The sequence below is a fragment of the Balaenoptera physalus genome (assembly GCF_965194825.1).
Source record: "Balaenoptera physalus genome assembly, chromosome: 3".
NCBI lineage: Eukaryota > Metazoa > Chordata > Mammalia > Artiodactyla > Balaenopteridae > Balaenoptera > Balaenoptera physalus.
The window spans coordinates 155,006,026-155,033,702 of record NC_138890.1 but is presented as its reverse complement, the minus strand read 5'-3'; the positions used below and the strand labels follow the sequence as shown (position 1 = coordinate 155,033,702).

At 34.4% G+C, this 27,677-nt stretch overlaps 1 long non-coding RNA gene across 1 annotated transcript; it reads right to left on the bottom strand.

Annotated features, from left to right (window-relative positions):
- Positions 1–7,809: 7,809 nt before the first annotated feature.
- LOC309656895 lies at positions 7,810–26,986 on the bottom strand. The gene is made up of 2 exons (XR_014261589.1): positions 16,655–26,986; positions 7,810–16,565 (listed from the first exon to the last, which is right to left on the bottom strand). It is a non-coding gene; the product is annotated as an uncharacterized lncRNA (long non-coding RNA).
- Positions 26,987–27,677: the final 691 nt, after the last annotated feature.

Sequence of the window (27,677 nt, the reverse complement as noted above, 5' to 3'; positions counted from 1 at the left end):
GAAAACTGGGCAAATGTTTTTCTAAGACCAATGGATTTTTCATAAATTTTCAAACATATTTTTCATCCTCTGATAATTGGGAGCTTTTTTAGTGCTCTGTGCCTTTTCAAAGTGTGATTGTTTACATAATTTTAAACAACATTTCTTTTATGTTTCCAATATGTTCTTATTGTTACTCCTACTCTCTGCATTCATGATTGATCATATGGTATTTTTAAAAGCCAGTGAAGATTTCTTTGGAGAAAATATGTTGCCTAACCAAGTAAAATCCTAGCATTGAGCAAAAACATCTTTTTCAATCAATTATTTGGAAGTATAATTATATTTCATTTTCTGCCTTCTTTTAAAAGCTTAGACAGGGGACTTCCCTGGTGGTGCAGTGGTTAAGAATCTGCTTGCCAATGCAGGGGACACGGGTTCGAGCCCTGGTCCGGGAGGATCCACATGCCGCGGAGCAAGTAAGCCCGCGAGCATAACTGCTGAGCCCGTGTGTCACAACTACTGAAGCCTGTGCACCTAGAGCCTGTGCTCTGCAACAAGAGAAGCCACCACAATGAGAAGCCCGTGCACTGCAACGAAGAGTAGCCCCCGCTCGCTGCAACTAGAGAAAGCCCACCCACAGAAACAAAGACCAAAACGCAGCCAAAAATAAATGAGTTAAAAAAAAAAAAAAAGAAAAGTTTAGACAAAGAAAAGTCTGAAACATGTACAGAATATTATAACTACTTTTTCCCAAATACACTGGTAAAATTCCTGGTAAAATTCCCTAAAAACAGTATTAGAAACTGACAGTTTGAGTACATTCTGAATATAATAAGAATAGTTGCAAAATTAATATTTATTAAATGGCTATTATAATAAGCACTTTGATATATGTATTATCATAATCAATCTTGCAACAACCCTAATATTACATTTGTCCACATTTTCACCTGAGGAAATTGAAATTTAGGAAGATGAAATAAATTCATTGAGACCACACTGGAGGCAAGAGATAAAGCTGGTGTTTCTGGCTCAAGAATCCAAGCTTTTAACCATTACAGTTAGTATTTAAGTAAACATGATTTCTTCCCTTCTCTGTAGCTCAAAAGAACGGCAGGCAGATTTAACACTGGGAAGGGGAGAAGGAGGGAGTTAGGAGATATAGAGTTAGCATCAGATCAAAAGTTATAAACACCACACCTTCCAATGTGGTGTATGAATCAGTTTCACAATTAAGCAATGTAGAACTTACTGAAAGAATTATTTACCAAAGCATGATTCACCCAAAACACTTAGACCATTGTGTTTCCTTATTGAAAACATCCAATAACCAATAACTAACTTTATGATATAATCTTAAAACTCCAAATTGGGCAAATTTTCATTTTTGTTTTATAACTGTAAATTACATTTTAGCCAAAATGAACACAGTTTGGTAGGATAAGAAGCATATTATCTACATGTTACTTGGGGTGAGAATATTGTCATTATAATTGTTTATTTTACACAAATGGTGTAGTCCTATCAATGTACATTGAGTACTGTGCTGACAGGTGCTTTTAAAGAAGGGTGTCCAACCAGTCCTTGTGAGGTCAAAGGTCACTTTTCCAGCAAATACATTGTATATAAGGACCTAAGAGAATATGACTAGGGTCACCTAATTCAGATATGGTAAGGAAAATATTGAACACCAACAAAAAGACTGTCTACAGTCCTGGGACAAAGAGTTAACAGTTAGACTAATACAAATGTCTCTGAAAATTTAACCGAAGATCATCGAAAAGAGGAAATCAGTAAAAAAGAAAGAGAAGCCGTAAAAGTGCCAGAAGATGAAGGTAGACATAACATAACAGACAAAATGATGAAAGTGGAACTTGTAGGACAGCAGATCCTCAGAAGTAGAGAAGAACTGCAATCACATAATTAGACTCCTTCTTTTGGAAACTATAAAAAAGTATGAAAATTATGTTCAAAATATAATCACACAGATAGGAAGGCATCAACATTTGGAGCATTAGAGACAATTCTAGAACAGATCCTGCTGTCCCTAGTGCCTTCAAGAAGGATAGAACCTCCCTCAACATTCAGGATAAAGGAGGAATTCTTTTTCATTTTTTCCTTCGGAGAGTTGTAAGACTAACTGTCCCATATCATTATAGATAAGGATACAGAAATATACAGAGATATATACAGGTATATATGTCCTCCTTACAATAAGATACTTTTTCCTGCCTTAGCTTCAGTGAGTCTTCAACTTATAACCAGGAGAAACTAGAAAACTAAAAATCTTGGACACTAAGAGTTAATATCTAAATATTCTATAGTAGCTGTCTGAAATTCCCACCGCTATATAAACAGTAACATTTAATAAAAGGCTAACTTTATATACGTACAAAGATGAATATTATATTAGAACCACTTGTTTCATGAAGCAAGAAAAAAATGCATGAATGCACGTTGTTGTTAACATTAAGGTGAGAAATGGAAAGTGTCCAGTTCACATTTTTATTAATAAGTTTATAAGTATCTAAGTAAGCGTAATATAACAATCTAGTTTTTACAAATTAAATTACTTTTAATTAGAATATTATATAGAAAAAGAGCAAAATTTATTAACATGCCAGAGCTTTTGAACTTGCCATTTCTTCTACCTAAAATGATGCTTTTCATGATATTTCCTTCTCTCCATTCAGAACCAATTTAAATACCACCTTCTCAAAAAACCCCCCCTAACTACCTTGATAAAGTTCCACCCACCCCTTCAGAAACTCTCCACCCCACCACCTATTTTCTCAGCATTCATCAGTACCATATTTATCTTATTTGTTATTTGTATTACTCCCCGAGAAAGTATCTTCTGGTGATTAGAAACACTTTGTATCATGTTCACTGCTATAACCTCAGCACCCAGAAAAATGCTATATGCATAGTAAATATTTACTAAATATAACTTAAAATAGTTTCTATATTTTATGAATACTAACTCCATTTTACAAAGATTAGGAATAAACAATCAGATCATTAACATTCACCACAAATATAACTTCCAAGTTAATTTTAGTGAATGTTACAAGCATGCAATCATTATTACCATTTTTGTTTGAACTACATTTTTCAAACCACAGTAAAATTCTTGTACAAATAAACCATCTTTATAAGCTCTATTCACTTTAAGTTCAAGAATATCATTCACTTTAGTTATTAATGTAATTCAAAAAATAAAAGGGAAAAACCATAAAAATGATAGAAAAGGAAAGTTAAATACCCAGCATTAAAATATGTGATGATATGAGATACTATGAAATTTTATTACCACTGATTTAAAACTTTCATAACTCATTCATATCTCCAAGATCCATGTATAATGTACTCATTCTAACTTAAAGCAATAAACTTTATAGTATTCTATCTATGATTGTAAATATTCTATATTAGTTTCAATATGGTATAAATTTACACCACAAAATTTTTCAAAATATAAAATATTTTCATTGTATGCTATGTCAACTTAAGGAACCACATGATATGTATGAATATTTATATTCATAATGTTGTAACTGACTTCCAGATTTACCTTATCTAATTTCAAGAACAATGAAATAGTCATCAAATTAAGCTAGGTGTCTCTTATGCTACATGAAAAGTTTCAATGCACTTTACCTAGTTATAATGAACCTGAGCAATAACATTCTTAATAATAATAATAATAAGAGCAGTTATTATAGGATCAGAAGTGTCTCTTCATAATACACTATAATGTAGATATTGTTCATATCTTTTCTCAGGAAGCTTCAAGAGCTCTGAAGCACTAAAAGACTTTCTCAAACTCATACATGAAGTAGATAGTAAAACCGGCTTTTCTACTTTGAATGTATGACTCCAGGACTTTGCTTGTCCTTACAACCATAAAATATTACCTATCTAAACTTCCTGTTCATTGCATTTTATTGTACATGAGACAATTTGCACCCAGAAATGAAGATAAACTACTAATAAGACAGCTAGCAAATAGAGCTGGGAAGAGATTGTATGTCTACTGACACCACCAGCCAAGTGCATTTTTACTATTATTTTGATAAACTTGTTAAGTACAAATATTTTAACTTATAAACTGTTAAGCAGTCCATACTTTTTCAGGATGATATGAAAACTCCATAAATATCATGAAAGCTTTGGCCTTTCTTCCAGGGAACTTACACTAAATCATAACTAAAATATTTTTGTAAAGATTTCAGGATAGTTTTTACAGGCCAATATCACTGATGAACATAGATGCAAAAATCCTCAACAAAATATAGCAAACAGAAACCAACAGCACTTTAAAAGGATCATACACCATGATCAAGTGGGGTTTATCCCAGGAATGCAAGGATTCTTCAATATACGCAAATCAATCAGTGTGATACACCATATTAACAAATTGAAAAATAAAAACCTTACGATATCTCAATAGATGCAGAAAAGCTTTTGACAAAATTCAACACCCATTTATGATAAAAACCCTCCAGAAAGTAGGCATAGAGGGAACTTACCTCAACATAATAAAGGGCATATATGATAAACCCACAGCCAACATTGTCCTCAATGGTGAAAAACTGAAACCATTTCCACTAAGACCAGGAACAAGACAAGGTCGCCCACTCTCACCACTATTATTCAACATAGTTTTGGAAGTTTTAGCCGCAGCAGTCAGAGAAGAAAAAGAAATAAAAGGACTCTGAATTGGAAAAGAAGAAGTAAAGCTGTAACTGTTTGCAGATGACATGATACTATACATAGAGAATCCTAAAGATGCTACCAGAAAACTACTAGAGCTAATCAATGAATTTGGTAAAGTAGCAGGATACAAAATTAATGCACAGAAATCTCTTGCATTCCTATACACTAATGATGAAAAAATCTGAAAGAGAAATTAAGGAAACACTCCCATTTACCATTGCAACAAAAAGAATAAAATACCTAGGAATAAACCTACCTAAGGAGACAAAGGACCTGTATGCAGAAAACTAGAAGACACTGATGAAAGAAATTAAAGATGATACAAACAGATGGAGAGATATACCATGTTCTTGGATTGGAAGAACCAACATTGTGAAAATGACTATACTACCCAAAGCAATCTACAGACTCAATGCAATTCCTATCAAACTACCAATGGCATTTTTCACAGAAGTAGAAAAAATAATTTCACAATTTGGATGGCAACACAAAAGACCCCGAACAGCCAAAGCAATCTTGAGAAAGAAAAATGGAGCTGGAGGAATCAGGCTCCTGGACTTCAGGCTATACTACAAAGCTACAGTAGTCAAGACAGTATGGTACTGGCACAAAAACAGAAATATAGATCAATGGAACAGGATAGAAAGCCCAGAGATAAACCCACACACATATGGTCACCTTATGTTTGATAAAGGAGGCAAGAATATACAATGGAGAAAAGACAGCCTCTTCAATAAGTGATGCTGGGAAAACTGGACAGCTACATGTAAAAGAATGAAATTAGAACACTCCCTAACACCATACAAAAAAATAAACTCAGAATGGATTAAAGACCTAAATGTAAGGCCAGACACTATCAGAGTCTTAGAGGAAAACATAGGCAGAACACTCTATGACATAAATCATAGCAAGATCCTTTTTGACCCACCTCCTAGAGAAATGGAAATAAAAACAAAAATAAACAAATGGGACCTAATCAAACTTAAAAGCTTTTGCACAGCAAAGGAAACCAGAAACAAGACGAAAAGACAACCCTCAGAATGGGAGAAAATATTTGCAAATGAAGCAACTGACAAAGGATTAATTTCCAAAATTTACAAGCAGCTCATGCAGCTCAATATCAAAAAAACAAACAACCCAATCCAAAAATGGGCAGAAGACCTAAATAGACGTTTCTCCAAAAAAGATATACAGATTGCCAGCAAACACATGAAAGAATGCTCAACATCATTAATCATTAGAGAAATGCAAATCAGAACTACAATGAGATATCATCTCACACCAGTCAGAATGGCCATCATCAAAAAATCTACAAACCATAAATGCTGGAGAGGTTGTGGAGAAAAGGGAACCCTTTTGCACTCTTGGTGGGAATGTAAATTGATAAGCCACTATGCGGAACAGTATGGAGCTTCCTTAAAAAACTAAAAATAGAACTACCATATGACCCAGCAATCCCACTACTGGGCATATACCCTGAGAAAACCATAATTCAAAAAGAGTCATGTACCACAATGTTCACTGCAGCTCTATTTACAATAGCCAGGACATGGAAGGAACCTGAGTGTCCATCAACAGATGAATGGATAAAGAAGATGTGCCACATATATACAATGGAATATTACTCAGCCATAAAAAGAAATGAAATTGAGTTATTTGTAGTGATGTGGATGGACCTAGAGTCTGTCACACAGAGTGAAGTAAGTCAGAAAGAGAAAAACAAATACCATATGCTAACACATACATATGGAATCTAAAAAAAAAATGGTTCTGAAGAACCTATGGGCAGGACAGGAATAAAGACACAGACCTACTAGAGAATGGACTTGAGGACATGGGGAGGGGGAAGAGTAAGCTGGGACAAAGTGAGAGATTGGCATGGACATATATACACTACCAAATGTAAAACCAATAGCTAGTGGGAAGCAGCCACATAGCACAGGGAGGTCAGCTCAGCGCTTTGTGACCACCTAGAGGGGTGGGATAGGGAGAGTGGGAGAGAGGGAGACACAAGAGGGAAGAGATATGGGGATATATGTATATGTATAGCTGATTCACTTTGTTATAAAGCAGAAACTAACACACCATTGTAAAGCAATTATACTCCAATAAAGATGTTAAGAAAAAAAAGATTTCAGGATAGTTTTGATCATGAAATGTATACTTTGAGCCCTTTAAGTATGTGGTCATATTTTTAAGATTCATAATTTAGCAGGAAAACCTTAAAATATAAGATAAAAGCCAATGGCTGAAGACTTGGATCCAAGGCTGAGATGTACTGATGTATTTCTAGATGTGATGGGTTGGGGATAAGGGAGAAAGTGTTATTGAGGTGTATTCTTAATTTATAAAATTATACTTTGTGGAATGTATTTTTAATTAAATATACTGTTGGCTAGGTGAGCAACTAAAAGGTTATTATAACAATACAGCAAAGAGATATGAAGGTTTTTATAAGAAGAGTGGTTGAAGGACTAGATAGTAAAAGACCAATGTAAGATGTGACTAGTGTTATATCTGTCAGGATTTGGCATTTTATCTTATAAGACAGAATTACACATCATAAAGACATTTTTTTTTTTCTATGTATGTCTTTTGGAAGCAGTGAAGAGGAATAGAAAAACGGTCTTGGATTAATTTGAAAAGTAGCTTTTAAAAGGGAGTTATAGTCCTACTTATTGTGTGCTCCCTGTTTCATATTAGGATTATTGATTTCAATTTTAGGAACAATATCAAACAAGAGTTCAGTTCACACAGGGCAACTAGAATGGTAGAGCAGTCTGTAAAATGTTACTTATTTTAAAATTGAAGTGGGTTTCTCTGGTGGCGCAGTGGTTGAGAATCTGCCTGCTAATGCAGGGGACACGGGTTCGAGCCCTGGTCTGGGAAGATCCCACATGCCGCGGAGCAACTAGGCCCGTGAGCCACAACTACTGAGCCTGCGCGTCTGGAGCCTGTGCTGCGCAACAAGAGAGGCTGCGATAGTGAGAGGCCCGCGCACCGCGATGAAGAGTGGCCCCCACTTGCCACAACTAGAGAAAGCCCTCGCACAGAAACGAAGACCCAACACAGCCAAAAATAAATAAATTAATTAATTAATTTTAAAAAAAAATTGAAGTAATGAGGGTTGTTTATACTGAAGAAAAAATATAGGCTGGACAAAGTTTTCTTTGAATGCTTTTCTTTTAATACTAATACATAGGGGTGAAATAAAGATTAGTACCAAGCAAAACTAAGACAAAATAGAGAATTTACAAACAGATAAATGTTGTCACTTATGGCAAAAGGAGAATCTCTAACAACTGAAGCTGTTTGGAAATAAGAGTGGTTTCCATGTGAAGGTCTTCTCAGCACATGTTCCACAACAGCGTAGAGCCTAGGACGTGTAGCAGGTGTTCAATAATGAGTAAATTCAAAGGTAGGAAAATGAAATAATCAGCCAACGGATAAATTAATTAACCACTACAAATAATCTGAAGATCTTTTTCCTGATAGTGAGCTTAAAAGAAAAGAATACAAAGAGTGCATATAGGATTCTGAACAGACTTCTCAATAAACCTGCACACATTTAGGACACTACATTATGCTACTGATGTTATGAGAAGCACTGCTTCTACCAACACCTGCAAACTGTAAGATGGACTGTCATTTCTACTACATGAAAATGGAACACAAAATCAGCTTCTTAATGTAAAAAGTTTGTATGCATCCATTTTGGGATTCCTGAGGCCAAGCAGTCAATATCAAAACACTCTGCCAACTTGTCCCCTCACACACACACCTTATGAGTATTAACATACAAGGATACAAGGATAGCCTTAGATTTTCAAGTTCCGCTTTTTCTTAACGATTCTCCAAAATCCTCATGCAGCTGTATACATGGCAGGGCTCCATTCCTGGACCTGCAGTCAAATCCACTTGTCAGTAGTACCACGTCTCCTTGTTCTACTTATCTCTTCTTAATGAATTGTGACCTTGGTAATATTCAGCTCCCTATAAGGCCCATTTTCAGTCAATTAGAAAGTAAAAGTTGGGAGAGGTGGAACAGAGGAGAAGAGTTTCTAAAATTGCCCACAAATATATTGACCAATTTTTATTAGCGCCTCATCTAAGGAGTTTCTCATGTTAGAAAAGCTACTTTTTATTACAGTTCACTGAATCATCTCCCCAAAGTGCAAGCCAAATTAAGGAGGAAAAGCACTTGTATTTAAATATATTCTGTCTTGGATGTAGAGGAGGAGTGGGGGTAGGGAAAACTGATAAGGAGTTAGAAGCAAAGCCATAAGTATGGAAACAGAAGTAGCAGCAAAGCTAAAACTGCAGTGAAGGTAAGAAAGCACAAGTAGTTAAAAGTAGCAAGAGAAATAAATTATCACAGTTCATTGCATGCAAAAAATCTGCTTTCTGTGAATCACTATAGATTTACATTCAGTTTGGTAGAAGTCAGTGGGCAACGTATAACTTAGGTCTATTTTAGCCACCAAACAATTCAGAATTCAAGCAGAAGGGAAAGGATAAAAGAAGATGGATGTAGATAATTTCTTTCCTCATAGATTATAGTTATAGTTAAAGGAAAAAATAACATTTAACACTTTCAGCACAATACATGTCACCTAGCATATTAGAAATAGTAACTTATTAATGAATTATATACAGTTATATACTTATTAGTATATCATTTGATATATCTTATCAGTATATTTGTTATTGAGAACTTTTTAATCACATGTTAAAGACTAAAAATTCCTTCCATAATCTTACCGTATGCTTACTTTCTTAGATATTAAATTGGTTAAAAATCTACTTTTAGCAAATTGACTATTTAATACTTAAAAATTTTTCTCACCATGGAGATAAAGATTAGTTTCAAATGGGTTCCTGTTGACATATGTAAAAATACTGGATGAAAGGTAATAAAAACATCAAATAATTACATTTAAAAAAATGATATAAAACTGTAATTTTAATAAAATATATATCCCTGATAGCTTATAAAACATCTCTTATTTGTAGAAAGCCACTGTAATGTATGACTATGTATAGAACTCTATAATGATTAGTTACTTATTTTCTAAAATCTGCTTTCAGTTCCATATTTTATATAACAAAACGTTATTTATAAATACTTAAGGATATGTTTGTCCAAACCCACAATCTAAATAAAATTTTCATTCTGGGGTAGAATTTCCTCAACGCTCTTTCCATAGGGGCTGTTTACCTACATTTTCTTGTAATTTTAGAAGAGTGCAATTTAAAAATATGGTCATTGAACTATAATGCAAGACATATACAAGTGACATATTTATCCTGAAATAAAATTTTATTCCTCCCTGAATATGTTTAAAGCTCAATTTCAATGTAAGACTTCGATAAACACAGTTTAGTCTTGGGTAAAATGGAGCGCAATCTCCATGCTTGTGTTTAAATAAAGGGTTGCAGTGATCCCAAAGCAATGCTTCATTTGTCAGCAGCAAACCACAAGAAGCATAGATCTGGGGAGACACCAGACATCCATGATAGCATTATTATTAAATTATTGTGTGACTCTGCTACTGAGTCTGCAATTGAATCTCACTACTTTCTTAGTCTCCATTCTGTCATTTGATCTCCGTCAGTTTCAGTATTCATCTTTGGGTATAAGGAATTATAAACTCAAGCAGTTTCCTGATATATATTTATTTTTAAAAAATTCTATTAGAACAATTATCCTCTTAACTTTCTAAAATCACAAAAAAATTTCCAAAATTGGAAGTTTCTTTCTTATTCAAATAAAATAGTGTTCCCTATTTATCCATTGGAAGCAAAATTTAACACAGGTCTCAAGTCCAAAGTAGTGAGCTTGAGACACCTCATACATATATGTGTATATATATATATCTGTCTATCTGTAATTGATATAGAGAGATAAATATATAGATACAGACAGCACTGTTTAAAAAGTCTTCATTGTAATAAACTAAAATAAATGCAATATTTAAAACTGTAAGCTTATTATTGGTATTCACTATTTGTATTTCAATAGAACTCCCTATTGTAAACTGACCAAAGTTAATTTTAATTATAAAGAAAAATATATTTATTCCCGGTATGATAATAACTTTCTTCACTGTTAATGATTGTATCAGGGACCTCAATTCTAAGCTAAACATAAAAGACAGACAAATATGATTTGCATACAAAACCATATATATTATTATAATAGTGTATTAATTATTTAGTCCTTGGAAGAGTAATATTGTCAGAAATACAAATCTGAATCTTATTTAATGCTCTTGTACCAAAAAGCATAACTGAATTGAAACTATATATAAAATGTCACATCATCTAGTTAAACTGGCACGATTAGGGGGAGAAGAAAAAATATTATTTCTCTTCTAATAGTTAAACCTATTTCAATCCCTGCTCAGTACATGCATAGTTGATTTATAATGTACTAATAAGTTATAATATTTACCTGGTGAGTGGAAGTAATACAAATATTTATCCTTGACTGTTTTATTAAATTATTATATATATGTTATTAGACATAAAGCAATGCTATTTAATCTTAGTATATTTTTAATATAAAGAAAATTTGGAATTACGCAAATAATTAACTTACCCAACAATACAAGAAATATAAAATGCCTATTGACTGACCCTCGGCTTTGGAAAATGACCCAATAAATAAAATTCCATCATGTAATGTGCTCTCTCTGTATTTTATATAACAAATAAAAAATAATAAAGATCTTATTTTCTGATAATAATCATCTAATTTTTACCTAATATGGTTTGAGATAGCATTATGATTCCTACTTTACTTTCCCACCCACCATAAGAATGGGTAAAGAGATTATAATTTTATGAGGTCAAGACTTTTAGACATTCAATGGAGAATGATTATTTCTACTTACAGTTTTAAAAAATGCAAGTCTAATTCTCCCTATTCAAAAAATTATCCAAATCAGCCATAACACATGAACTTTGAGTTTAAATTTTTCCAAAATTTAAAAATAGTTTTAATTGCTATTTGTTCATAATATAATATCCATAACTGCCTGACAAAATAGATTCTTAGTGTCTAATGTTACACCATTGTAACAATTTAAAGGCTATAATTAATTTATACATTGAAATAATTGATTGTGTTATTCCTTTCTATTTTCCATATATATTTTTTGGGTACATACACACACATACAGATCTACCTGTAGATACAGATACACAGAAATACATATGGATGCAGATGTATAGATAAATACCTGAAGATATAGATATGTAGATGTTACTTTGTAATTTGTCCTGTAAGTTTTCTCCAGTGTTTCATCTGGGGCTTAAAAGAGTGAAAAAGAGATTTGCGTTTCTTAGATTTCTGATATATTCTTTGCATTGTGAAGTATTTATAACACATAAATGTGAATATTTTGAAAAATATTTTGTGCAATTACATTAAATTATTTAAGTAACCTGTTCGGTAGAAAAAAATAGATGATAAAGAAATTACTTGTCTGGGGGAAAACCCCCTTTGAAAACTTTTAGGATTGATGGCCTAGTTTATAAAAGCAGTATGATTTAAATGATGTCTTTTATCATAGGAAGTGAACTATTGGTGTTTATTTGCTTAGATTACACATTGTTATGCTATACATTGTTGTCATCCTTATTATACTTCCTTCCTATAAATATTGTCCGTTGTTTTTTATGACTTCCCTAACATCCTGTTTCAAGTAAGTATGAAGGAAAAGTCCATTATGCGTTGGATACTCTATTAATAATACATAAACTGTAGTGAGTTTAGCATATTCCAATATAAATTCTGTCGGGTATATCTATTTCTTATAGTACATTTAGGAACACGTTCATCTTTAAACTCAAAAATCAAATAACAACTATTAGCCACTGCTATCTCCATTCTTTGCAATTGTAGGATTAATCTCGAAGAGTGATATGTAGAGCAGGCTTTTTAATTCACCCTTACAAAACAGTCATATGCTGTGGTGTTTCATTGATTAATTAGAAAGACCAAGAATTATCTCGCTCATGAAGAGAAATAGAGACTATGAGAGCACTCATTCCCCCTGCAATTGATTTATAATTTAGCAAAGTAATTGAATAAGAAAAAAAAAAAGGAAAACCTTGAATATCACTTTAAGAAAATATTCAGGTCTTCTCCTTTTCCCCATCTTTTCTCTTAAAAATAAATAGATATGTATTATACACATACACACACACCACAGCAACAACAATACCTCGTGAGGTTTCCATTTTCTCTTCATAAGCAGTAAGATCCATTATTAGGACTTTTATGTTTTGGGAGGTGTTTCTCAGTAGTTCTAATATAAAATGTCTTGGTTAGGCTCCAGAGATCCTGCTTTTATTCAGACACTTTGCATCTTAATGTGGCTATAAGACCATCTCTTAGTAGTGCTAAATTTAGGGATAAGTGCATTAACATATTAGGACTGCTATGAAAATATTTAAGAGTGCTATAAAGACACTCCTCACTGTGCATTCCTTACCATATTTTAATGATGAGGATAATGGTGGTTCCAGGCAGAGGAATTTGAAGTGAATCATAGGAGAAAAAACTTTTTCAGGATGTTTAAAACTATCTAGTAGTCGGTGTTTTCAACTCATCACTGTGTGCGCGTGCACGCGTGTGTGCATATGCGTGTGTGTACATTCCTAATATGATTCTCATGACTTAGCTTTCACATAATGTTTCCACATGATGATATATTTTCACACAATGTTGACAATTTTTCATATATAATTTGACAGCCTTGGTTATGTAATCTGATCTTTCTAAACCTCAGTTTTCCTGTGCAACATTAAAGTTGGAGGTGGTTAAAACCCCATTTCTAAAGTTCTAGAATTTTATGTTAACACCTAAATAAGATAATGTTATAGACATTAAGAAGCTTTTGGGGATATATTTTAAGACACAACTAATTTTTGAAAACAGATATGCAAGATACGAAGAAAGAAATTGCTTTACCTTAGGAAACGTCTCATGTTCTACAATAAAAATAATCTTATGTATAAATTTACATCAGGTAAAAACAAAGCTAATTAAAACCAATGTCCTTTGGTCCCATTTAGCATGTTTTCTTCTAGAAAACTTCATTAAATAGAAAAATTAAGTAAAATGCCTAAGAACCTAACTAGAGTTTTTATAATAAAATACCTCACCATAAACCAAACTTACTCTACTAATATTACTATTTGATATTACATATAATAGGATCATATATATATAATTATATATATATATATATATCCTTGAAGTCAGAAGTATAAATATTTAAAATATCACATTGGACGTTTTTAAAATATCACACTCTGTTTTTTAAAAATGTTAAATTTATTTATACTTTAAATTTACCTTTGAGGGAACAAAATTTGTCTTAAAGAGTATAGCAAACTAGTGAAGCATTTGTATTATTGCAGCATTTGTATTAACACTAAGTAATTATCCATCTAGGCTCTTCACTTTCATAGAGAACAAGTTACAGCCAATGTTTATTTGTGACACACTCACGTATTTTTTAAATTAACTCTCACCTTAACTTATACTTTCTTGCATACAATATATTGCCATATTACTCACATATTTTGTTATGTAATTTTAAGCATTGTCCAAAGCATTCTGATTAGCTGCACCTATACATTGTGTAAATATTGTATGGAATGCGTGTCTGCCTCAAATCACTAAAAAGAGGTAACCCAGCAGAAAAACAAATCTCCGATTACTTTTTTATTCCCATTTGGTGTATGTACCAAAGAATGGACATTAAACTGGCTAAACTTTGCATGTATGAGGGGCACAGTAAAATACCAAGTGAAATCTTTTCATGCAAGGTAACATTCAGAAGAGCTTCTGATGTAACATACAATTTATCAAGTCATGCAACATATCATTTAAAAATGTAATTTCAAAGCCAACTTTGATATTGTGATCTTTTACACGTAGGCAGTGGTACAAGACATTTTTATTTCAATTATGCAAAGGATACAATAATGGTGACATAATTATGTGAACCATTTCAAAATTGTTTTTTAAGCTATCAAATAGTGTAATAAAGGGAAAACTTACTTTTCCATCCTAGAAAATAATATTATCTTATATGACTTGCTTTATTAGTCTTACCAAATCTTTCTGACTTAAAGTTAGAAAAACTGACACTACCTGCTTCCTCTGAAGCATTTTTCTATTCATTATTTCCAGAATTAGATTTGCTTATATCATGAGCTTTATCTTACATTTTCTCATTTTTCAAAGCAAATACAGAGATGACAGTATTTCAACATCTCAGCATATATCTATTAAGTGCATACAATTATTTTGTACTCTTCCTTTGTGAAAACTTCAGTTGAATCCATAATATGCTTGATGACAAGACCGCAAATGCATGTTGTTCATGTTATGTCCAAGTTCTTTGCTGCTATGTGCTAGAATAGCATGTTATTTCATTTTCTTTATTTTTCAAAAAAGTCTACCATTCGAACCTGTATTAACCGGTTTTGTAGTTCTACACTTGACACAACATTGTCTAGGTAATGAAGCAGTGTCTGAATCTGAAAATAGGATTTATCCTCTCTTGAATGTTAGAGGTTTTTAAATCATACTTTTTTTCCAAGTTAAGAACACTGAATGATCAAGTTCATTCTTAGCTATGGCTAAAAATAGACAACACTGCTAATTTTACAGATAAGTAAAGAGAGCCAAATGAAGATTTCCTCCTGTCATGAAAAAGTTACCACCTTTTGCTGTTACAAAAATCACTTATTTTTTCATGCTACATAGATTTCAAAGACCTTGTGAAAAAATCTTGATTATTAATCTCATAGATATATATGTAACACAATATTAAATTACAACAAATCTCCAGAAAAGACCTCCAGTTTCTCCTCAAATCTATAGTCCATTACATTCTTATCTAAAGTTAATAATACAAATAAATGTGAACTCATCTACTACAGGTGATCACTTTTCTTTTATGCACTTTTGTTATTTAAAATAGATTCTGAGAACATACACTGTTAACAGTATCTAAATGTGAACGCTGTAGAATATTGATAACCTTTAGTTAAAATTCGACATGCCTTTTTAGAGATTAGCGTGCTTGAAAATATAATTGATGGGAATGGTTATTTTGAGTATGCAAAGTAAAAAAAAAAAAATGCTCCATCAAGTCACTACATTTTCCATATCACTTCAAATAAAACACAATTTTGCCTTTGAAACTCTCTCCCTCCTGTGGTTTTCATCCAGTCTTTATTACATTAAGATACATTTGCCTGCAATAATGGAGAGCAATTATAGCCAGCAGATGTACACATTCAGAATATTGACCTGAGTGAGAACTACAAATATGTGAAGAAACCTCCTTCACCAGGTAAAGTGGTCACCATAATCCTGACATCCTATGTCCATCTATATATGTGTTATTTTTACTGTTTACGTATCATTTCATTTTAATATTAAAAATAAAGAAATCATTTCTTATTAAGACATGAAAAAGATGTCTTTATTTTTGACAGTTCTGACTCAAATTATGTAAACAAAAGTTATGAGAAAACCAGGGTCCATTTAAAATTGATATAATAGTATACACAAACACAATTAATATGTAATTCAAAGCCACCAAAATCAACACAATGTGAAGTTTAGTTTTATTTTTATATTAATGCTCCATATGCAAATTTGAGCACTATAAAAAGAGCTTTGGTAGGTATCAGTTTTGTAAAAGTAAAATAAGAAGCAAACATTGCAAGCTTTTTCACTGAGCATTTTAATATCATATTCAAATACTATAAAATGTTTTCTTACCTGCTTTTAAATGTTGAGAGAGAGAGGGGGAAGGAGCAAAATATAGCAACTAGGAGAAAAGCAATATTTGTATTACTACATTACAAGAAAGCAAAAATTAAAGAGCTTCTATTGTCAAGCAAAGTAAATAACATTTACCTTGTTTAGCAACGGAATCGAGTTTAGCCCTGCTCAGCGCTGACAATTCCGGTGCTGCTTCTCTCTCATTCCCTCTCTCCTCTTTTTATAGTATCTTCACAGCTGAATCTTCATGAGGCTCAGTGTGCCTCCCTCTTCCAGCGAGCATCACTTTTAACTCAGACAGGCAGGAAGCTGAAGCCAAAGGAACTCTCTATCTGATTGGTTTCCATTCAGCGTTTCTGTTTAATAAGAGACGTCCCTCACATAGGAAGATATTGCCACTGATGGCGCTGCAGGGCTCCAGGTTTGGGCTGGGGGAGGAAAGACTCTTTAGGCACAGTGATTTGCAAGCGAATAAAGTAGGAGGGCTCAGAGAAGAGGGCTTTGTCAAAGACCCCTATAAGAGAAAATAACCCAGTGTTTTTCGTCTCTGTTAATCAGCTCTGCTTAATATGTTTGCAGTTGGAAGAGAAAGGTCACAGCCTGTCTGTAACCTGTAAATCATCTGTAGAAAATATATATCACGTGGAGAGTGCTGTTGCTCAAAAGGAATTTTGTGTATAGTCCCTGAAGAATTCACAACTACCTATTTCAATTTCAGTATCAAAATTCCAAGTTTAAGGAAAAGAAAGAATCCGGATTATATTTATCAATGATCATGAATTTTTATCTGTGTCTCTGAGTTTATCGACTAAAATAATCTTTCAAAAACAGTAATTTAAAAACATCTAATCGTTGATGTCTTAACATGATCTTTTTCAGTGAAGAGAATGATTTCAAGCATAATTTCAAATATCTACAACACTTTGCTTTTTACTTGATAATGCAATTGAGGGATTTTCACCTTCCTTGGAAACGTACAAATATAATTGGGACCATAGCAACATCACAAGAACTAGATGGTCCACCTGTTAGATTTGCTGTTGTACATTGTACAACTATTAGAAAGGGTAAACCATAACAGAATCAAATCCTGTTACAGAAGAGAAGTCTCCTTAGTACTTCTGGAAATGGCACAATAAGAAAAATATTGATTAGAAGATAAATCCTTCTGAAAAGAAGTTCTAGTAATAGTTGTATGAAATGCACGGTGGGAATATGGCTCACTTTATAACAGTTCGTTAAGTCACAGTAAGTAAATAGCTTAAGTGCCAAAAAAATATCAATATCCTATTTGATGCTTCAAAGGAAAACTGACAATAGAAAATATAAATAAAATTGCACTTCTGCCCCCCACCCACCCCCAATGGTGAAGCTTATCCATGAAGTGTAGATAATAGAGCTGCCTATCTGAGGCATTATTATGTGCATTATGGAAATTCATTTCTTAAAAGGGAAAACAAATACTTGGAATATACAGTTTTACATGTCCCCAAATAAAATGTGACACAGCTAATGCATGGTAATATAACTTGTAGTACACAGTTTTTAAATACTTGTGAATTTGAAGTCTAGGAAATGGAACCCCCGCAAAAGGGACTTCCCTTTGTTCATCTACAAATGAAGGAAGAGAAAGAAGAAATAAAGCAAATTGTTCAGGGCTGGTTAAGAACAACGTAGTGAATTCTTCATGGAGGCTAAGAGTGTTTTCTTGAAGCAAAGACACTTAATATAAAATTCACATTCTCCTTTATATTCATTTCTTCCAGTTCTGCTTGTTCCTTTAAATAAACGTATTACAGAAGTCTCTCTGTTAATGCTGAGATAAAGTAATGCATGTAAAGTGGGAAAAAGGAACCAAACAAAATATTTTATCATAGTTTAAGGTAAATATTCACAAATAAAAGCTTTGAATCCCTAAAGTTGCATGCATTTCATTTCCCACTGAAACCCAACTGTAGGGAAAGGCTGTTTTGTGCGAAATCCACAATCCAACCAAACATTCTATTGCCTGATTTGAAGTTATTTTCACTACTTCTAGATAAAGGGGGAAAGGGGGATTTGCCAACTAAAAAGTGGTTACTATCTTACTATCTCAGGAGTCTTCTGCCTTTCTCTCCTTTGTCACAGTGATTATGGAGCATTTGAAAACAAGGGGCCTAAACCTTGGAATTATTGAAAATTATTTTCTATCATATGTAGAGCTACTTGTAAGTTTTCAAATGTAAATAGCATTCTACATCATATAAAACAGTTTTTGATACTTAGAATAATGTTTATAAATATTTAGCAAACAGGTATGCATAAAACTATTCATCATCAGTATTTACAGTAGTAGGAGTATATTTCCTTTTCTAATGTATTTAGACATGAAAATTAATTTACAGTAAATGTAAAATATTATTTGAATTATTCTTTTCAAGATTACTTTAGCTTGAATTAACTTTTCTTAATCATTTGGTACTTTAAAAGTACTACCTTATGGCAAAAACATGTCATGACATTTTTTTCTTTTCTTCTTCTTTGAGTATAATGTGTCCCCATACCTGAGGACTCCATCTATATAATACTGTTCAAAACAGCTGACTTATTCCTGTGTGATATTGTGATATATAATAAGAAATATATATATATTTACTCTTCATCCCGGTTTCTGGCACAGAGCTCCTAAAACCATTGGGATTTCCTAAGAGATAAGATCCATAAAGGTTTCTTTTCTTAAGTTAGTGAGGTGACTGTTGGACTGCACCTAAGGATGGGGGCTGAATGCCAGGAGAACTGATGCCGTAAGCTCAGCCTCTGTACACCAGTGCCTAATTGAATCAGACAATTAGACGGAGTTTTGCGTGAAGTGGAAAAGAATAGCTTTATTGCTTTGCCAGGCAAAGTGGGACAGAGTGGGCTTCTGCCCTAGAAAACTATGTGTTCCAACCCAGGGGAGTTTGGTGAGGCGTTTTACGGTGATGGTTCAAAGGTAGGGTTGCTGATAAGATTAAGGTGTGTGAAAGGCCTCTCCACTCCTCTAATCTGGTCTCAGGTAATCTTCTTGATGAGCTTCTCTGGTTCCTTTAATGTAGCCTCAGGTGGTCTTTCTCTAGTATGAAGAATGCTGACCTCTTGAAAGAATTTAAAGACATTGTTATATGTATCCCTTGAGGTCGAACCAGGACCCTGCCCCAAGGCTGCACTCTTGTTTCCTGGCTGCCCTTCCCTTGTCTTTGCATCCCTTCCCTTCTGGGATTAGCAACTGTTTGAATCTGCCCTTTGGAACTCAGGGAAGATCATGGAGGCTGGAGTCAAGAAACGGGACAGAAAGGCTTCCCTGCTTAGGAGCCCCACAGGGTCCTGCTCAGGTTCAGAACCAACCAAGTGATTAGAGGTTTGGAGCTTTCAGTCCCACTCCCCTGATTTGGGAAGGAGAGAGTGTTGGAGGTTGAATTAATGGCCAATGGCCAATGATTTAATCAATTATACCTATGTAATGAAGCCTCCACAAAAAACCCAAAAAGACAAGATTTGGAGAGCGTCCAGTTGGTGTACCAGTGGAGATTTGGGGAGAGTGGTGCCCTTGGGTAGAGCATAGAAGCTCCAAGTCTTTTCTCCATACCATGTCCTATGCATCTCTTTCATCTGGTTATTCCTGTTACATCCTTTCATAGTAAACCGGTGATCTAGTAAGTAAAATGTTTCTCTGTGAGTTCTGTGAGCCACTCTAGCAAATTAATCAAATCCAAAGTGGGATCATGGGAACTTCTGATTTATAGCCAGTTGGTCAGAAGTACAGTAGCATATGCATAGCTGATTCACTTTGTTATAAAGCAGAAACTAACGCACCATTGTAAAGCAATTATACTCCAATAAAAATGTTAAAAAAAAAAAAAAAAGTACAGTAGCAACCTAATCTTGCAGCTGAGAAGGCAGTCTTGTAGGACTGAACCCTTTAACCTGTGGAATCTGATGCTATTTCCAGGTAGATAGTGTCAGAATTGAGTTAAATTATAGGACACTCATCTGGTGTCCTGAGAGTTCTTTGTTGGTGTGAGGGCCCACCCACACACATTTAAATTGGTACCAGAACCTATTTACCATGCCACATAGAAGACTCCAATATTTTTTGCATTTTATTATTAAAATACTATTCTATTATAAAGTAATTATTTTACATATTGTTGAGAAAGACATTGAAAAAGTTAGTCACAATGCTAGTTTATCTTGCACTGAAGTGGAAATTTTTTTAGAAAAAGATGAATTTATGAATAAAATAAACTTTATACTCAAGTTAATTTTTAAGCATACAATTTGTCCTGCAGTGTTTAAGGAGGACCATAAAGACATGGATGTTGCACTGGGACAACTGAGACAGAAGCTTCCTGTGCTGTGACACCACACATGGGGCTACCCTGGAATTTAAGACCACTAGCTGGGAAAGAATTGCTCACTCTTTCCCAGCCAAAATGGAAATGCTTTGCACAAGAGCTTTTGCATACCACTATCATGAATATCCCCTACCAGACCTCAGCGCCAAGGATTTGCTCCTGCAATGAAGATTAAACTATACTTAGGAATGGAGCAAAAATTGTAAGTTATTCTTTTTCCTCTATAGTAATCCCATCATTGCTCACATTCCTACTTACCTCAGGCCCTCTCCAGAGTTGAAGCTTCTCCAATCATCTATCATCACCTTGATTCTTATCACTCTATAACTTGAGGTATCCCCAAATCTCATCAGAGTTCCCTCATTCCAAATACGCCCACTGGCAAATCTGTTTAACATTAGGAAATCCTTTGTATCCTCAGCCTTTTCTTTGAACGTTCCCTTCGGTTCCCTGCTTTAACTCAAGGCTGGCCACTGTCTGAAGATTCTTTTCCATTTCATGTTTCTCACTTGAGAGATGGTGTTATTCCCATAGCCTGGAGTACCACAGGCCTGGAGTTAGGATAAATGATCTCCTTGCTTGTCTTTGCTAGGCCATTTTTCCTCACTCCTTTATCCATACTTGACATAGATTTTATCATACCTATGGTCAGTTAATCCATGACAAAGGAGGCAAGAATATACAATGGAGAAAAGACAGTCTTTTCAACAATTGTCATCATTTTTAATAAATTCAGCAACCACTTAGTTCATCTACACAACACACTGACTCCTCCTTGCTTTTGATTTTCCTATTCTGACTTCTCCTTTCAAGTCATTCTCTCTGGGATCTTATGCCAGCAATTCTGTCTCCACTTCAGGACCTCTCTCCCCCATTGACCTCCCATCTTCTTTCAATGTTTGTCACGCCTCTGTGTTTCTAACTTCTCAGCTCACTCAGGTTTTATCCCAGGGCCCATTATCAAAACCACTCCCTTGCATACTCTCTTGTTCTACTCTTGATTCACAACTGCACACACACTGCTTCCTCTAGAGAGCAATACTTTTCTAAAGAATGGTGAAAAAAAGATATGAAAGAGAAGGGGCTTTATATCATGTTTGTGGCAATGAAATATGAACCATGGACAGACTCTGGGATCATGAAATGATCCATACACAAAATAATTCAGCAGAAGTAGAATTTTTGAGTCAATATTCTTAGTTGCTCTTTGTTTTTTCATCATAGTTCAAAGAACTTCAACATTTTCCAGTCTTTATATAGATGATGAAAATTTAGGAAGTTCTCAGAATCCTTGAAATCTTTCTTTGGATATTCATAAAGCATGCAGAAGATGGATGGCTTATACGAGTCCTCTGTTATTTTTTAAAATTCTGCTTATAGTTGTAATTGTCACCTGAATACCACTGTTATTATTATTGCAACTGCTACTGCTATCAATAGTAATAATAATACAACTAATTATAATAATAGCAATGACTTTAACTTATTGTATATTTGCATAAATAACTATAAGCATTTTACATACGTCTCTACAAGATGGATTTTGTTTTCACTTGATATAGTATAAGGATACTGACGATCAGTGAAGTTGTCTGTCAAAATTTACTTAGCTAGGCAGTTGATAGAACCAGGAGTAGAAACCAGTTCTATTTAAATTTAATGCCCATTCTGTTAAGCACTATACAGCCTCTTCAACTGCCTATTGGCAACAAAGCACATCACAACTCCAGGCACTGCTGGCCAAAGGTAGCTGGAATATTGTGTATCCCCTAGAGAGATTTCTCATCCACAAAGTTTCTATAAAGTAAAGAATTATACCTAACATGTTTATTCTTACTAAAGAGATTTTTTTTATATGATATAGAACATAGGAAATGTGTATCTAGATTTAGAATAAGTTCTAGTAAGGAATTAGGTTAGAAGGACATACCAATTTATAAATGATTGGTAAGTATTAAACATATGTTAAAGCTTTTTCTTTCTGGATCATGAGTAAATCTTTGGAAATACTTACAAATGCTTGTCCAGATTATGTTAGTCAGATAAGTATTCTAAAAATAATATAACAAAAATTCCACTGACACCTACATTAAAGATATATTTTAAAAACCCCTAGAATTTTACTCATCTTTGTATCCTTTTAGCACATGAAAGAAAACCAGAGTAGTTAGCCAGTAAATGGTATTTCATGCACTTCATATGTTTCAAACAAAAGAAAATTTAATAAAAACAGTATCATTTATTTTCTTTTTTAATTAAAATGATGTTGTTATATGCTGGTACATAAACACTATATGCTTATCCTAAAAGTCAAACAGAGTAAAATCACTTGATAGCACTCAAATATAAGAAAATTTCTATTGCTGTTATTTACCATGTAAATTAAATCACTCACACAATTAATTTTAAATAAATGGGATTATATCCTGTATATTATTTTTATCATGGAAACTTTAAAACTTTTAACACTTCTTCTTTTTCCCTTATTTTTCCTCCTTTCTGTCCCTCTTTTCTTTTACTACCCCTTCTTTCAGTGTAGGTACTGACATTAACAGCCTCTTACACAATTTTTTGTACCTTATGTAATCAAATTTAAAAATCTATCTATTCATCTTTTAATCTGTGTATCTTTGTATCTATGCATCTATGTCTCTGTGTCTCTGTCACCTATGTATATCTATTGATCTCTCTACCTATATTGTTTATATGTACCCTTAGTGTTTTAATTAAAAATAAACAGCATATTTCATTACCCTCTCTGAATCTTGCTTTTCTATCTAATGTATTGTGAACATCTCTACAAGCCAATTGATAAACGTATTGTTTCAAAGGCTGCTAAACATGTTATTTTATGTAATATTTATGGACGTTTTTCTTTTTTTAAAGTTTGTATCAGCTTTTTCAAATGAAATTTTGGGATTTGCTTTTCTCGGTAAAACAATTCAGTCATCTGTTTTCAAGCTTTTTTTTTTGTTTTTGCCACTCTGCATGGCATGCAGGATCTTATATCCCAGACCAAGGATCGAACCCATGCTCCCTGTAGTGGAAGCTCGGAGTCCTAACCACTGGACTGCCAGGGAATACCTTGTTTTCAAGCTTCTGAAGCTTACTGACTGCATTCTCCTTTTATGCTATATTCTTCCTTGGGATATGGTTCATTTGGATATCAGGAAGGAGGGAAATTACGTATCTGTTCAATTTTCAGAGCTATGCAGATTCTATGTTTAGGTTTTAGTTTATTAATTAATAGAAGAACAAAAAATAATGGCATTTGCTCCACCAAAGTTGAAAAGAAAATATAATTGAGAAAGTTTGATATTAAAAAGACTGGTATTAACAATTTAGATTCTAAAAACACGGATTCTTAAATCAAAGAGCTTTGTCATAAACAGTATCTCAAAGCTTCAAAAGAGGAGCCTACCCACACAAATAGCAGAAATCGTAGACAATTGAAAGAAGAAAAACGTTTCCCAAAAAGTAAGCTAATACATATCTTTATGTGTGTGCCATGTTTTGATTTATTTAATAGCAATTTCTAAAAGGTGCCTTTAATATAAATGTCTTGCAAATCTTACAGCTAATGATGTCCTTTTTGATTTTTTCCCGTCTTTTTTTTTTTTAAAGCATTATTCATTATTTATTTATTTATTTATTTATTTATTTATTTATTTATTTATTTTTGGCTGTGTTGGGTCTTCGTTTCTGTGCGAGGGCTTTCTCTAGTTGTGGCAAGTGGGGGCCACTCTTCATCGCGGTGCGCGGGCCTCTCACTATCGCGGCCTCTCGTTGCGGAGCACAGGCTCCAGACGCGCAGGCTCAGTAGTTGTGGCTCACGGGCCTAGTTGCTCCGCGGCATGTGGGATCTTCCCAGACCAGGTCTCGAACCCGTGTCCCCTGCATTAGCAGGCAGATTCTCAACCACTGCACCACCAGGGAAGCCCTCCCAAGTCTCTTAAAGATAAAAATATAACTTGTATGGTCAGTCTTTTTTTTTTTTAGAATTTAAAAAAATTTTTAAATATTGTTAAATTTATTTAACCTTTGCAAATTTTTATATTGTGTGTTTTACAATGTGTGTAATATATCAGCATATATTGTAAAATTTTACAATCGTAGTAAATATATTAGTAATTGTACAAAAAGTATAGTTAACATATTACAAGATGATATTCATATATCTTAAGTGCACAGCCAAAAAAAAGATTGAAAGCTCTGAGCTAAACAGTGACTTTAACATCATCTCCATAAATAAGCAAACCTTTAAAGAATATCCTCACACACAGTACTTTGCTAGAAGCACTGAAACACCACAGTAGAAAGTCTGAGTTTCTTCTCTTAAGACACCATAGGGATAATTTATACCCTGCCAAGTGAAAGTGACCTTGAGAAGTTTTCTTTTCTTTCTTTTTTTTTTTTTTTTAATTTATTTATTTATGGCTGTGTTTTTGGGTCTTCGTTTCTGTGTGAGGGCTCTCTCCAGCTACGGAGAGCGGGGGCCACTCTTCATCGTGGTGCGCGGGCCTCTCCCGTTGCGGAGCACAGGCTCCAGACGCGCAGGCTCAGCAACTGTGGCTCACGGACCCAGCCGCTCCACGGCACGCGGGATCCTCCCAGACCAGGGCTCGAACCCGTGTGCCCTGCACTGGCAAGCAGACTCCCAACCACTGCGCCACCAGTGAAGCCCAAGAAGTTTTCTTTTTAAACCAACAAAAAGGAAAGACTTTTGACTCTTATCTACTGTCTGTTAGCATCTAACCCTGGTTGGAGTAACTAAGTCAGTGGCTCTTGGCCCTGGTGACAGATGAGGATCACCTGAGCTTAGGTTTCTCATCCTGACATTCTGACTCAGTTGTTCTAGGGTGTATAAAGCCCAGACCCTGGCAATTCCCTTGGCTTCCCTGGTGATTCCAAAGAGCAGATGGGTCAGATAACAACCACAGACTTGGGCGTTGATCTGAGAATGAGCTTGCACATTCACCCTGTGGTTAAGTTCAGGAGAGGGTCTAAGCATTTGATGTCTAGAAGGCTCCAAAGACTCCAGGTTCCAATGCTTCCAACCCCGATATGCAGTGCTCCAGGTGAACGGAATTTTTCATACTTCCTTGAATGTAATCCTTTTTGTTTGTTTTGCATTCTTCACGCACACTGTTCCTTCTGCCAGGGAACTCGTACTGCTTTCTGTACTTTTTTTTTTTAATCCTTCAAGGCAGTGTAAGGGCCATCTCCTCTGTGAGGGTGTCCCTCATGCAAGGGTAATGATTTACCACTCTTCTTCAGATATCACTAATGGGCATACATTTCTTTCTGTCTCTTGGAGGGAGGCAGGTCCATCTCCCTCCATCAGAGAGCAAATTCCTTGGAGGCTAAAATCTTGTCTTATTTACACATTGTGATCTTAACCAGCACATACATTATTACATGCCTGGTGTATAATAAGGTTCATAAAAGGGACCCCTAATTTTGAAATTGGCTAATTGGTTAATATATAAGACCTCAATTTTTTTCTCTAAAAGAAAGAGCCATCTGCAATTATCACATTATCTGTAACATATAGCTAACCTTATCTACACAGCAGCATATTTTAACAGGCAAAGCTAGAATAAGTTATTACAAATACATCTTAAAAGGAAATGTAATATTGTTCAAACTTCGGTTTTATAGTTTCAGCTATTGTGTATGAAGATTAATATCTTAGTACCTATATATTAACTTCTGGTCTTAAAATGAAAAATGCAGACAGAAGAACAAAACTGTACCTACAGTTTGTTTTGCTTTAAGTAAAATTGGTGGGTTTTTTTTTAATTAATTAATTATTTATTTATTTATATCTATTTTTTTTTGGCTGTGTTGGGTCTTCGTTTCTGTGCGAGGACTTTCTCTAGTTGTGGTGAGCGGGGGCCACTCTTCATCACGGTGCACGGGCCTCTCACTGTCGCGGCCTCTTGTTGCGGAGCACAAGCTCCAGATGCGCAGGCTCAGTAGTTGTGGCTCACGGGCCTAGTGGCTCCGCGGCATGTGGGATCTTCCCAGACCAGGGCTCGAACCCGTGTCCCCTGCATTGGCAGGCAGATTCTCAACAACTGCGCCACCAAGGAAGCCCCTGGTGTTATTTTTTTAGCAATAGTTTGAAAACTAGCCATGATGGTATTGCACTAGGTACCTCCTACATTTACCTCATTGTATCTTCTCAATAATATTAAAAAAAGGCATGCATGCATTTTCTTACCTGGCAAATAAAGAACATTAGGCTTGGAAATGGTCAAATGTAACAGCCAAATCACGCAGCTCACAGGTGGCACAGCTGTGATTGAACCCAGGTCTGTTTTACTCTCACACCTTTGTTATTTTTAGTGCGCTATACACAAGAACATCAGATTACATGTTCTGAGTACACTTATCGGATTTCTTTTCATAGTCCACCCTTCAAGAGAATGGGTTTGATAATTTAGATAATAATTCTGTGTTTTTCTGTGTGAATCTAAGCAAGTTACCCAACCTCTTACAGCCTCGGTTTTCACACAACAAAGGAGGAAATAATCATAGGATCTCTGTGAAGGCCAAATGAGGCAATGGCATTGCTGTAGGGAACTAAGTTTTAAGTGACTGGTGTCAAATTTGGAATTTTTGCTTTTAAAACAGACAGAAATACACCTACAGGGACAAGGCCCCGGTCTAGTTCAAGCATTCTTCTGGTCCCAGTGGCCTACTTATATCATCCTCTTTGACACTGGCTATTTCTGCAGTTTGGCTACTGGGTATAGAGAAAAGCTAAAGGAGGAAGTACA